This window comes from Panthera leo, chromosome B2 (assembly GCF_018350215.1).
Source record: "Panthera leo isolate Ple1 chromosome B2, P.leo_Ple1_pat1.1, whole genome shotgun sequence".
Lineage (NCBI taxonomy): Eukaryota > Metazoa > Chordata > Mammalia > Carnivora > Felidae > Panthera > Panthera leo.
The window spans coordinates 44,156,153-44,168,628 of NC_056683.1; the positions used below are offsets into that span (position 1 = coordinate 44,156,153).

Genomic DNA, 12,476 nt, shown 5'->3' on the forward strand with positions numbered 1-12,476 from the left:
TTCCCTTGGATACCTGCCCTACCCATGCCACACAGAGATAGTTCTGGCTTCGTAGCTCACGAGGAAAACGGAAGCAATCAAGTAAGGGCACTCTCAAATTGTCACCACCCGATCTTGCAAAGATACACATTTGTATCCATTCTCCATGCTTCCCTTTGGGTTAGGACAGAGGGGACGCCCTGCTCCTGTGGAATGTCTGCACTTGCTCACTTGCATCATGGATTCCACACTCTTACCTTCTCTTAACTCCATGTTTATGCACCCTGTCATCCCACATCATCACTCCTGCCCTCCATCAGGTCACCAGCAGCCTACAAACACTAGCCCAGAGTTTGATTTCGGGAAGTCTGTGACTTTATTGGGAGAAAAATATATCAATATTTTCATTGACTTCAAATTGTAATTTAGTATTTTTTTCGATGATGAATGCAGGCAACAAACCCCAATCTTATCTGTGACTCTATCATTGAAAGAAACCATTGTTCCAACTATATTCTCTTATATTCTGTGTCTCTTTGGCATCCATTCATCACAGGGCCAATTATATTAATTATATTTCTTATTCTTGATGCTCTGGCATTGGAGTTTCACTACTGGGTAGAGATTGTCCTCCTGGGGCTAGCCAATTCTTTGAGGGAGCAAAGGGCTCAGCCATCCAGGAGCATACCTTTCACATGCAAAATAACCAACCTTGAGTTTATATCACCATCTACTTCCTTATCTAACCCTCACACACCAAGTCAGCATTTCCCCTGCCCGAAATCATCCAAAGGCCAGGTACCAGGCAACTAGACCCCACCAGTATGGCCCGACGCCCGCAAGAATTATTCAAACTAGCCAGTCCTAAATTGTTTTCCCTGCCCTGCTTGCCTTTCTTGAGGAAGCCCCAACAAAGGCTCAGGCACAGGCTTTTCTCTTGCTGTTAATGTCTGCCTCCTGACTCTTTCTTCCCTGTGGCCCTGCATGGTACCCAGTGGCCACACTCTCGGACCTGTGAGTATAATACACTTCTTCCTTCCAATCCCTCCTTCTCATTTCCTCCTATGGCGGCTCTGACTTTACAATATCACATGCAACATATACATTCTTAGAACAATTACCCATACTTTCATATCCCATCATTGTCACTGTAAGTATTTCGAAATATTATGCTTGTCACTACTTCGATATTACAACCATTTCTAGGACCACCCTGAAATGGCACGAGATCATTCCTCTGACACACTGTTGGGCCCCATCAGGCAACTGCGGGCTTGTAACCGTTAAGCCACCTAACAGTGAAGTCTCATTTTCTTACACTGGTGATCTGGACATCTGCATTACTTTCCAGTATTCCTTATCTATAGTTATTTGTTAGTCGATATTTAGAAGCAGATGAAGGATTTCCATTGTTGGTTAAAGTTTTGTTCAAATGAGAATTCCAATTAGGAAAGTGGCCTCTGTAACACATATAGGTACCCAGGCCACAGTGCAGAGCAGATGAGTTCAAACACATTGAATAACTGAGGTAACTGCTGATTCATGGTATTTAAGGTAACTTATCGCAAAACTGTATTGTGCAAATGATCATGTGCGATGTTATAAATCCGTTTTTTGGGTCTTATTTGATTTGCTTTTGTTCTTCTGTGCATGATGTCTGAGTGTTATGAAGCAAAGGCAAGCACATACAGTATGTCATAGACATGGCCCTTGTGTGTTGTTTCATTAAAATTTTTATTTGGAGATAATTACGGACTAGTGCACAGTTATAAGAAATAATACAGAGCAACCCCACGTAGCCATTACTCTGTTGTGCCTAGTGTTAACATCTTGCAAAACTACAGTATGGTGTCACATTGGTATTGTGGCCGCTGGTATTGATGAAGTCAAGGTACAGAGCGTTTCCATCATCACAAAGATGCCTCATGCTGTCCTTTTATAGTCGCTTCCATTTCCCTCTCACCCCCACCTCTTCCTTAACCCTTGGCAATTGCTAACCTGGTCTTCATTTCTAGAATACTGAATTTCCAGAATGTTATACAAAGAGAATCAGATAGTATAGAAATTTCTCGGATTGGCTTTTTTTTTTTTTACTTGGCAGAATTCATTTGAGATCCACCCAGGTTGCAGTAGGTACCGATAATTCTTTCCTTCCTTGGGGCACCTGGGTGGCTCAGTTAGTTAAGTGTCCAACTTCCACTCAGGTCGTGATCTCACGGTTCATGAGTTTGAGCTCTGCATCAGGCTCTCTGCTGTCAGCACAGAGCCCACTTTGGAACCTCTGTCCTCCACTTTCTCCGCTCCTCCCTCACTCTCTCTTTCTCAAAAATAAATATAAATATTTAAATAAAATAATTCATTCCTTTACATTTCTGAGTAGTACTCCATGGTGTGGACGTACTACAGTGTTTTTTAAACATGTTGAAGGGCATTTGTGTTCTTTTCAGTTTGGGACTATTACAAATACAGTTGCCATAAACATCAATGCACAGATTTTTGTGCGAACGTTAAGTTTTCATTTCTCTAGGATAAGGGCCCGGAAGTGAAATGGCTGGGTCATATGGCAGCTGCATGCTTCATTGTTGAAAGAACTGCCAGAGTGCTTTCCAGAGTAGTTGTACCATTTGACATTTCCACCAGCAAGATATGAGTGATCTGTATGAGTTTCAATATATGAGTTTCTCTGTATCCTTACTAGATCTGAGGTTGTCACTATTTTTTATTTAGCCATTCTTATAGGTGTGTAGTGATAGCTCATTGTGGCTTTAATGTTTATTTGTTTATTTATTTATTTTTGAGAGAGAGATACCGCACACACGAGCGGGGGAAGGGCAGAGAGAGAGGAAGACAAATCTGAAGCAGGCCACAGGCTCTGAGCTATCAGCGTAGAGCCTGATGCGGGGCTCAAACTCCCGAACCATGGGATTAGGACCCGAGCCCAAGTCAGACACTCAACCAACTGAGCCACCCAGGCAGTCCTCATTGTGGTTTTCATTTGCATATCCTTATTGTCTAATGATGTTGAACGTTTTTTCATGTGTTTATTTACCATCTGCATATCCCCTTCAATAACCTGTTCCTATGTCATTTGCCATTTCTTTAGTTGACTTGGGGTTTTTTCAATGCTCAGTGTCGAGAGTTCTTTATATATTCTAGATAGCAGTCCCTTGTTGGATATGTGGTTTACAAATATTTTCTCTCAGTCTACAGCCTGTCTTTTCAGTCCTAACAGGGTCTTTCACAAAGCTTTTAATTTGGATGAGGTCCAATTTATCAGTTTTTGTTTTTATACATTGTGCTCTTGGTGTCAAGTCTAAGAACTAGTTTTTTTGGCCCCAGACATTCTCATTCTTTTCTAAAAGTCATATAGTGTTATGTTTCACATAGAAGTCTACGATCTAGTTTGAGTTAATTTTTATATAGATGGAAGACTTAGGTCAAGGTTCATTTTGTTTTGTTTTTGGCTTAATGGTGTCTAATTGCTTCACTGCTATTTGCTGAAAAGGCTATCTTTATTTCATTAAATTGCATTTGCAATTAAATTGAACATTTAGCGCATCTGAGCTCTCTATTTTGTTTCATCAATCTCTGTATCTATCATTCCACCCACATAATCTTGATTAATGTAGCTATGTAATGAGTCTTGAAATCGAGAAGAATGACTCTTCCCATTTTATTCTTCTTTTTAAGATTATTTTAGCTATTCTAGTTCTTTTGTTTTTCCATATAAATTCTGAAATGATCTTGTCTATATCCACACCTTACAGGAAATTTGGTAGGATTTGCATTAAACCTGTATATCAATCTGGGAAGAATTGGCATCTTTACTATGTCGACTTCTGCAATATGTGAACACAGTATGTCTCTTCATTAACATCTTTGATTTCTCTCATCAGTGTTTTGTAGTTTCCAGAATAAAGTCCTATACACATTTCATAATTTTTACACCTATTTCTCTTTTTGAGCAAAGGCACTGAATTTTTAACTACCATTTGTACATGTTCATTGTTACTATGTAGCGATACAACTAATTTTTGTGTGTTGACTTTGTATCCTGTGACCTTGCTGGATTTACCGGTTAATTCCAGATTCTTTAAGTAAACAGCCACAGCATGTGCAGAGACAGTTTTATTCGTTCCTTTCCCTCTGACTCTTATTTATTTCTCTTGCTTTATTGCACTCATGGAACTTCCAGTACCATGTGGAATAATAGTGGTGGCAGTAGACATCCTTGCTTTTTTTCCAATCAGAGATGAAGCATTTATTCTTTCACCATTAAGATTGCTGTTAGCTGTAAATTTTTTGTAGATATTCTTTATCGAGTTGAAGAAGGCTCCTCCTATTACTACTTTTCTGAGAGTTTTTAAAAATCATGAACGGGTGTGGGATTTTGTCAAATGCTTTTTCTGTACAAATTAATGTTAATGTGTTGTTTTTTTTTTCTCCTCTTACCTATTAATATGGGAGTTTGGACTAACTGATTTTCAAATATTGTACCAGTCTTAAACCCCTGGAATAGACCTCACTTGGTCATAGGTCATATAATTCACTTATACATTGCCGGATTTTATTTGCTGATATTTTAAGGATTTTGCATCTTTATTCATAAGGAATAGTGATCTGTAGCTTTCTTCTTTTGTGCTGTCTTTATCTGGTTTGGTATCAGGGTAATCCTAGCTTCATAAAATACACTGGGACATGATCCCTTCTTTTCTACTTTCTGGAGATTGTAGAAAATTGATGTCAACTCTTCCTTAAACATTTGGCATAATTTCCAGTAGAACAATCTGGGTCTTAAGATTTCCTTTTTTGGGAGTTTTGAAATTATGAACTCAATTTCCTAAATAGTATAGGGCTATTTAAATTATCTAATTTATACTGAATAGTTGTGGTAGTTTGCATTTTGGGGGGGAACTTGGTTCATTTCATCTAAGTTGCCAAAATTTCTATGTGTAGGGTTGCTTATGGTGTTCCCTTATCATCCATTTGATGTCTGCAGTGATATGCCCCATTCTATTCCTGACATTAATAATTTGTGTCTTCTTTTTCTTGCATAAGGTCTTTCAAAGTAATTGATCTTGTCAGGGATTGGCTCTTTCTTTCACTGATTTTCTCTATTTTTTTCCTGATTTCAATTTCATTGATTTCTGTTCTTTAATATTTCCTTCCTTTTGCTTGCTTGGGGTTTATTTTGCTCTTTCGTGGGGAAGGGGTTGAAAGACAAGCTTTATTCATTTCACACTTATGTGCTTTTATAATGAAAATATTTAGTGATAATAATTTCCCTCTGAGCACTTCTTTAGCTGTGCCCCCAACTTCTGATAGGTTGCATTTTTATTTTCTTTCGATTCAGCATGATTTCTTATTTCGCTCAAGAATTTCCCTTCAACTCATAGGTTATTTACAAATATGCTGTTTGTTTCCAAGTGTTCAGAGTTTCCTGTCATCTTTCTGTTATTGATATCTAGTTTCATTCCACTGTAGTCAGAGAATACATTGTATAATTTGAATCATTTTAAATTTTGTGCGGTTTTGTGGACCTGAATATAGTCTATCTTGTCCTATGTCTCATGGGCACTTGAAACGAATACATAACCTGCTTTGTTAGGTAGAATGCTCTACACATATTCATTAGATCTGTTGGGTTGGTGGTCTTTTATAGTCTAGCTGATTTTCTGCCTAGCTGTTCTACCCATTGTTAAGAGAGCATTGTCGAAATGTCTAATTATAACTGGATTTGTCTGTTTCTTCTTTCAGGTCTGGTTTTTGGTTCACATAATTTACAGCTCTGTTGTTTGGTGCGTACAAATTTAGAATTGCTAATTCCTTCTGACCATTTTATAATGGTCATAAATTATCTCATAATGTCTCCCTCTGTCTCTGGTAATTTTACTTGCTCCGAAGGTACTTTTTCTGCTATTAATATAGCCACTCCTACTTTCTTTTGACTGATGCTTACATAATATATCTTTTTCCATTGTTTTTTGTTTTTCACCTGCCTATTTCATTATACTTGAAGTGAGTTTCTAGTATATATCATAGAGGTGGATCACTTTTAAATCCATTTTGCAAATGTCTATCTTTCAATAATTGTATTTGTACCATTTATAACTTAAATTATTGATATATTACGGTTTAAGTCTCTGCTATTTTATTTTTATTTTTCTGTTTATTCTCCCTGGGTTTTGCTTTTCTGTTTTATCTCCTTTCCTGTGTGTTATTTTAACATTGTTTAGAATTCCATTTTAACTTATTTATACTATTTTTAAGGGGACCTTTTGTGTAGAGTTTTTTAGTGATTACTCTAGGTATTACATTAGATATATATAACTTATAGTCAGTTAGTATAGTCACTTTTTAAAGTTTTTTATTTTAATTTCAGTATAGCTAACATACCGTGTTATATTAGTTTCAGGTGTGCAATATAGTGATTCAACAATTCTATACATTACTCAATGCTCATCATGATAACTGTACTCTTTAATCCCCATCACCAATCTCACCCATCCCTCCACCGCCTCCCCTCTGGTAACCATCAGTTTGTTCTCTCTAGTTAAGAGTCTATTTCTTGGTTTGTCGCTCTTCTTCTTTTGTTTGTTTGTTCCTTAAATTCCACATTTAAGTGAAATCACATGGTATTTGTCTTTGTCTGCCTGACTTATTTTGCTTAGCATTTTACTGTTTAGTTCCATCCATGTTGTTGCAAATGACAAGACTTCATTCTTTTTTATGGCTGAATAATATCCCACTGTATATATATGTGTGCGTGCGTGTGTGTGTGTGTGTGTGTGTGTGTATCATTTCATCTTTATCCATTCATCTGTTAATGGACACTTGGGCTCCCATATCTTGGCTATTGTAAATAAATACCGCAATAAATACTGGGGTGCATGTATCCGTTTGAGTTAGTGTTTTTGTATGTGGAGGGTAAATACCCAGTAGTGCAATTACTGGATTATAGGGTAGCTCTATTTTTAACTTTTTGAGGAACCTTCATACTGTCTTCCACAGTGGCTGCATAGTGTAGCCATTTTATCAACTCAAGCAAATCTCTCTTTATGTCCCTTTACCCTCTCCCATTTGTAATGTAATTTTCTTAGGTAGTTCCCTTACACACATACATACATACATACATACATACATACATACAACTAGGACAATATCAAATAGTGTTATAATTGTTGCTTCAGGCACCGGTAATAATTTAGAAATCTCAAGAAGAGAAGTCTGTTGCACTTACACATCTTTTGTTTCCTGTGTCCTTTCTTCCTTCTTGATGTCCAAGATTCCTTCTTTCATTGGTCCTTTTCTGTTTAAAGAACTACTTCTACTCATTTGTTTAGGCTAGTCTTCTCGCAGCAGATTCTCTTAATTTTCCTTTAACTGAGAATGCCTTGATTCCTCCTTAATTCCTACAGAATATTTGTCCTGGAGATAGGACTCTAGGCAGACAGTTCTTTTCTTTGAGCCCTTGAAAAATGGTATGCTATTCCTCCTGGCCTACATGGTTTCTGATGAAGAATCTATCATTCCAGTTTCTTTTCCTACCATAATAAGGTTCCATTTGTCTTTTGCTGCTTTTAAAAATTATCTCTGTCTTTAGTTTTCAGAAGTTTGACTTTCATTCGCTTTGCTATGGATTTCCTTGGGTTTATCCTGTTTGGGATTAGCTTGGCTTTTCAAATCTGTAGGTTTATGTCTGTTACCACACTTGGGAAGTTTTCAGTGCTACTTTCTACAAATACTTTTTCAGCTCCACCCTCTTTCTCCTTTCTAGGACTCTGATGACATAAATATTAGGTCTTTTACAGTCCCTGAAGTTCTGCTCATTTGCTTTCAATCTTTCTTCTCTTTGTTTTTCATATCAGGTAACTTTTATTGACCTATGTTGAAGTTCACGGATTCTTTTCACTCTTCTCCATTGTGCCATTGCACTCATCCACTAAGTTATTTTTTTCTTTTTTAGTTATTGTATTTTTCAGTTCTAAAATTTCCATGTTTCCTCTTTATATGTACTATTTCTTCGCAGAGACTCTCTGTTTTTTCCTAAGACTTTGTTTTTTTTTTTTTTTCATTTGTTTCCAGCATGCTTATAATTGCTTGTTGAAGCATTTTTATTATAGCTGTCTTAAAATCCTTGTCAGATAATTCTAATATCTATGTCATCTGTTGATTGTCTCTTCTCATTCAAATTGAAATCCTCCTGGTTCTTGGTATGAGGAGTGATTTTCTACTAAAATCTGAACATTTTGGATATAATGTTATGACACTGCATTTTATTTAACGGTTACATTTTTCCAGGCTTCCTTTGGCATTATTCTGATATGGGAAAGGGGATGCCACCTCATTGTTGCCAGGTAGGGGGATGGAAATTTAGGTTCATCACTCAGCATGGGGAGAGAAGAACTCCTTATTACTGCTGAGTAGGGGTGAATGCTAAGTCTCCCTTCTAGGTTCTTCTTATATCACTCTGGCTGGGAGAAGAAGGGATTCTTCATTACTGCTCTCACATGACACCACTGGCCTGGAGGTGAGGTGTTTGAAGAGCAGCCTCTTTATTGCTGAATGGTGGTGAAAATCCTGGCTCACCCTCTAAGGTTCATGGCTCACCACCTCAGTGCGTAGGAGAGGGACTGCTTGTTATTCCTCAGTGGTGGTACAGTCCATGCTCTAGGTATGGTCTCCATTAACACTGTTGTGGGGATGGCCTCATTATTGCTGAGCAGTATGGAAAGTCAAGATCCCCCTCTAGGTCTCTTTTGCCACTACCATTGCTAGGAGGGGACGAGTTTTACTTCATTTCACCCTGGCTAGGAGTCAGGGGTAGCCTTTCCACTTGGCACTTGCTGACTGTGGTGACACCATGTTTTTTTTCTCTTCCCTGTGGTGTTTGCCTGGAGCAGTTACAGCCTAAAATTTTTGTCTTGCTAGGCTACTCCTTTTTTGGACCTTTACCTAGAGAGAGTCGGCTTTTCTTGGGGCTTACTTTTTTGCCTGTGCCCACTGGCATCTCTAGGTTGCTGGCGTTTCTAGAGCCCAATCCAGATATATGAAGCAGAAAAAAAAATCAAGGAAATTCACTACCATATTGTTCATCAGATCCTGTTCATAGGTCGCTAGCCTATCAGCCCTCCTCTCTCCACCTTGCAAAATCATCTCACGTTTGTTTTATATATAATGTTTAATTCATATTTAGCTGTACTTAGTGGGAGGAATAGGGGAAAGTACAACTACCCCATCTTTTCAGAAGCAAACATCCCTAATTCGTTTTGTTTTATTTTTTCACTCACAGAATACCTCTGAAAGTGATACAAGAGAATGGAAACATTCTTGTTGGAAGAGAAAGTAGGCAGTTAGAGGACGGAGATGAGACGAAGACCTTTCATTGTATATATGTTCATGCCTTTAGAGTATGGACCTATTTGAAAAAAACACACACATTTCTTTAAAGAAGCACACAGCCTTTCAATTCTGGTGGTGATGTCACAGCGACGTGTTTCTTAATTGTTCTACTTCTTTCTTGGAAACCACACAGAGCCACAAGGAGAAAAACATATGTGCACAAGCAACATTATTGAGCTAGACAACAAGAAGAAAATCTACGAACTACAAAAAGCATGACCCACGCACTTGAAACCAGTAGAACTCTTCGCTCTGCTCTTAGAAGCTATCACAGCACCGTGAGAAAGACGAGGAGCATGTGCAAGGGGTTCGACAATGGAAAAGCCCAGAAACACCCACTCTGAGATAGGAGAAAGAAGTCTACAGAGTTGGAAGCACGATGAGATGGGCTAGGATAAACAGCCCACGGATACTGAGGGACGTAGCAAAAGATAACACAGAGAGTGGGCTCCCAAAAGCACTTTCTTGTAAAAGCGAAGAGTACACCTGAGAAGACAAGGGTCACCTCTTTTCCTAGCAGCTGCTATTGAAGAAAGGCAGTGAGAGCTCAAGCGTGAAAGGTTGCATCCTAAAAAGCAGAGGAGCCATGGGTGCACAGAGGCACTGTATTTTCACTGTAGCAAGGGAGGATAGGATAAAAGAGCTCTGTCAAGAAACCTGGAAAGCAACTGCCCCCAGCCAAAACCTCCTGCTGACAGCTGGTCCAAGACAACTTAACACCTTAAAATACAGTTAAATGGAGGCACTTAGGCATCTGACTTCGGCTCAGGTCATGATCTCACAGTTCTTGGGTTCGAGCCCCACGTCGGGCTCTGTGCTGACAGCTCGGAGCCTGGAGCCTGCTTCTGATTCTGTCTCCCTCTCTCTCTCTCTGCCCCTCCCCTGCTCATGTTCTGTCTCTCTCTGTCTCTCAGAAATAAATGAATGGTAAAAAAAAAAAAAATAAAAATATGGTTAAACAAAAAAGGAAAACGTCACCACTGTAAGAAAAATTCTTTAAAAAAGGGCAAAAAAGGACATCAGAACTTCCTTACAGATGAAGTAACTCACCAAAAACATTCTGCCATAGGGCACCTAAAACCTGTAATGCAAAATTATTTTTGTAATAAAAAAAAATTAATCTAATAATTTTGCCAACTGCGAAAGAAATAAGCAAAGAAGAAACATAAGAAGCCATGGAAGAAACAGCCAGACAATAGAGAAAAATTAGGAGATAAAGGAACTGAGGAAAGAAACAAACAATAAAGACATTTCTAAATAAAAGATAATAATTACAAGAAGCACAAAGGAGACTATAGGAAATAGTCTAAAGACAATACAATATAGAAATGCAAAAAATATTAAATAGAATTATGTGAAAAGAATTTTAGGGGAAATGATAGCTATAGAAGACAGGCAAAAGAGGTTGAACCTGTGCATCACGGGACGTCTTTTGCAACTCCAAATTCATTTATCCAACTACTTAACTCAGCATTTCCACTTAGATGTCAACATTCCAAACTCCTATGTATCTAAAGCTGCACTTCTGATAACGTCTTCCCTTCGAGTAAGTTCTTGCAATCATGGCGATCTCACTGGACTCCCATTCCCTAGCTACTCAAACCAAACTTCTTGGAGCCATCTTGGACCCTTCGCATTCTTCTACACACCACGTGCAATTAACCAGGAAATCCTGCTGCTTCCACCCTCAACATATACCCAGCTACTTCTCGAGTTTCCACTGCTTTCTCCAAACCACTTGACCTCAAGTTTGAATTACTGCAAAGAACCTTCAAATTATCCTGCTTTTATTCTTACAGTCCTGTTTTTAACAGAGCAGCCAAAGTGAACCTTTAAGATTTAAATCAAATCCCATCATTCCTCTGCTCAAAACACTCTCAAAAGATTTCCTACTTCACTCTAAATTATAAATGCTTTTATACTTTGAATCTGATCATTCATTCTATGGATACATTTTCACACATCCAAATGGGAAACAAACTACTGTATGTCAATTATTAAGTCACTGTTGAAGGAAATTATAATTTAGGGAATACTCTGCAGCTTTTAAAACAAATGAAAGGCTTCTGTTTTGGTGTAGGATGAGGTAGAACCAGATGAGATAAGGATTTCACTGGCAGTTAGGAAAAGATGAACAGGTAATAAATCACTATTTAATTCCCTGGTGGCATCTGTGAATTCTTGGTATGGATTGAAGGTCAGGACTGAAATAGGCACCTCTGAAAAATCTACTGCTAACATCACACTCAAATGTGAGATACTGAACGTGTTTCCGCTAACATTAGGAAAAAGACAAGCTTGTCTAGTCTCACCACTTCTAGTCAACAGCATGTTATAAGTCCTACTGATGGTAATAATATAGGAGAAAGAAACAAAAAGCATAAAGATCAGAAAAAAAGGAAGTACATTTATCTTTTTATAAGACATATCATTTATGTATAAAAATCCTAAGGAATATCCAAATTAGCTAGTAGAACTAATAGGGTGAATTTAGCAAAGTCACAGGGAATAAAGTTAATATAAAGAGAACAGATTGTATTTTTTATGTTTCAACGGGATACAACTGGAAAACAAAAATTAAGGCAATTTTATCCACGAGTGCCTCCAAATATAAAATACTTAAAATAACTAACAATCGCATCACAAAAAACTACAGAATATTTCTGAAAGAAATTATATAGCTAAAAAATGGAGAGATAGACAGTATTCACAGCTTTGGAGACTTAATATTATTATGAAGTCAATTCTCCCTAATTTCCTAATAGATTTAACAAACTTCCAATCATAATTCCAGCAGTCTTTATGATACATATTGACAAGCCAATTCTAAAACTTATAATAACATGCAAAGAATCTTGAATGCCAAGTCAATTACAGAGAAATATGGACGGCTATCACTGCCTGGTTTAAACACTTACTATAAAACTACAGTATTTAAGACAGTGTACTAGTAACAAAGGAGTGGGCATATAAATCAATGGACTAGGATATAAAGGTTAGAAATAGATCTACATGTATATGGTCAACTAATTTTTGAGAAGCGGCAAAGGCAACCAGTGAGGAAAGGAGAGTGGAACAATTAGAACAACGAGACC

The 12,476-nt window shown here is 37.7% G+C and overlaps 1 protein-coding gene across 2 annotated transcripts in view; it reads right to left on the reverse strand.

Moving 5' to 3' along the window:
* The window catches only part of LOC122219989 (24-hydroxycholesterol 7-alpha-hydroxylase), a 93,311-nt gene that overhangs the window by 79,275 nt on the left and 1,560 nt on the right, over positions 1-12,476 (reverse strand). The window lies entirely within an intron of this gene.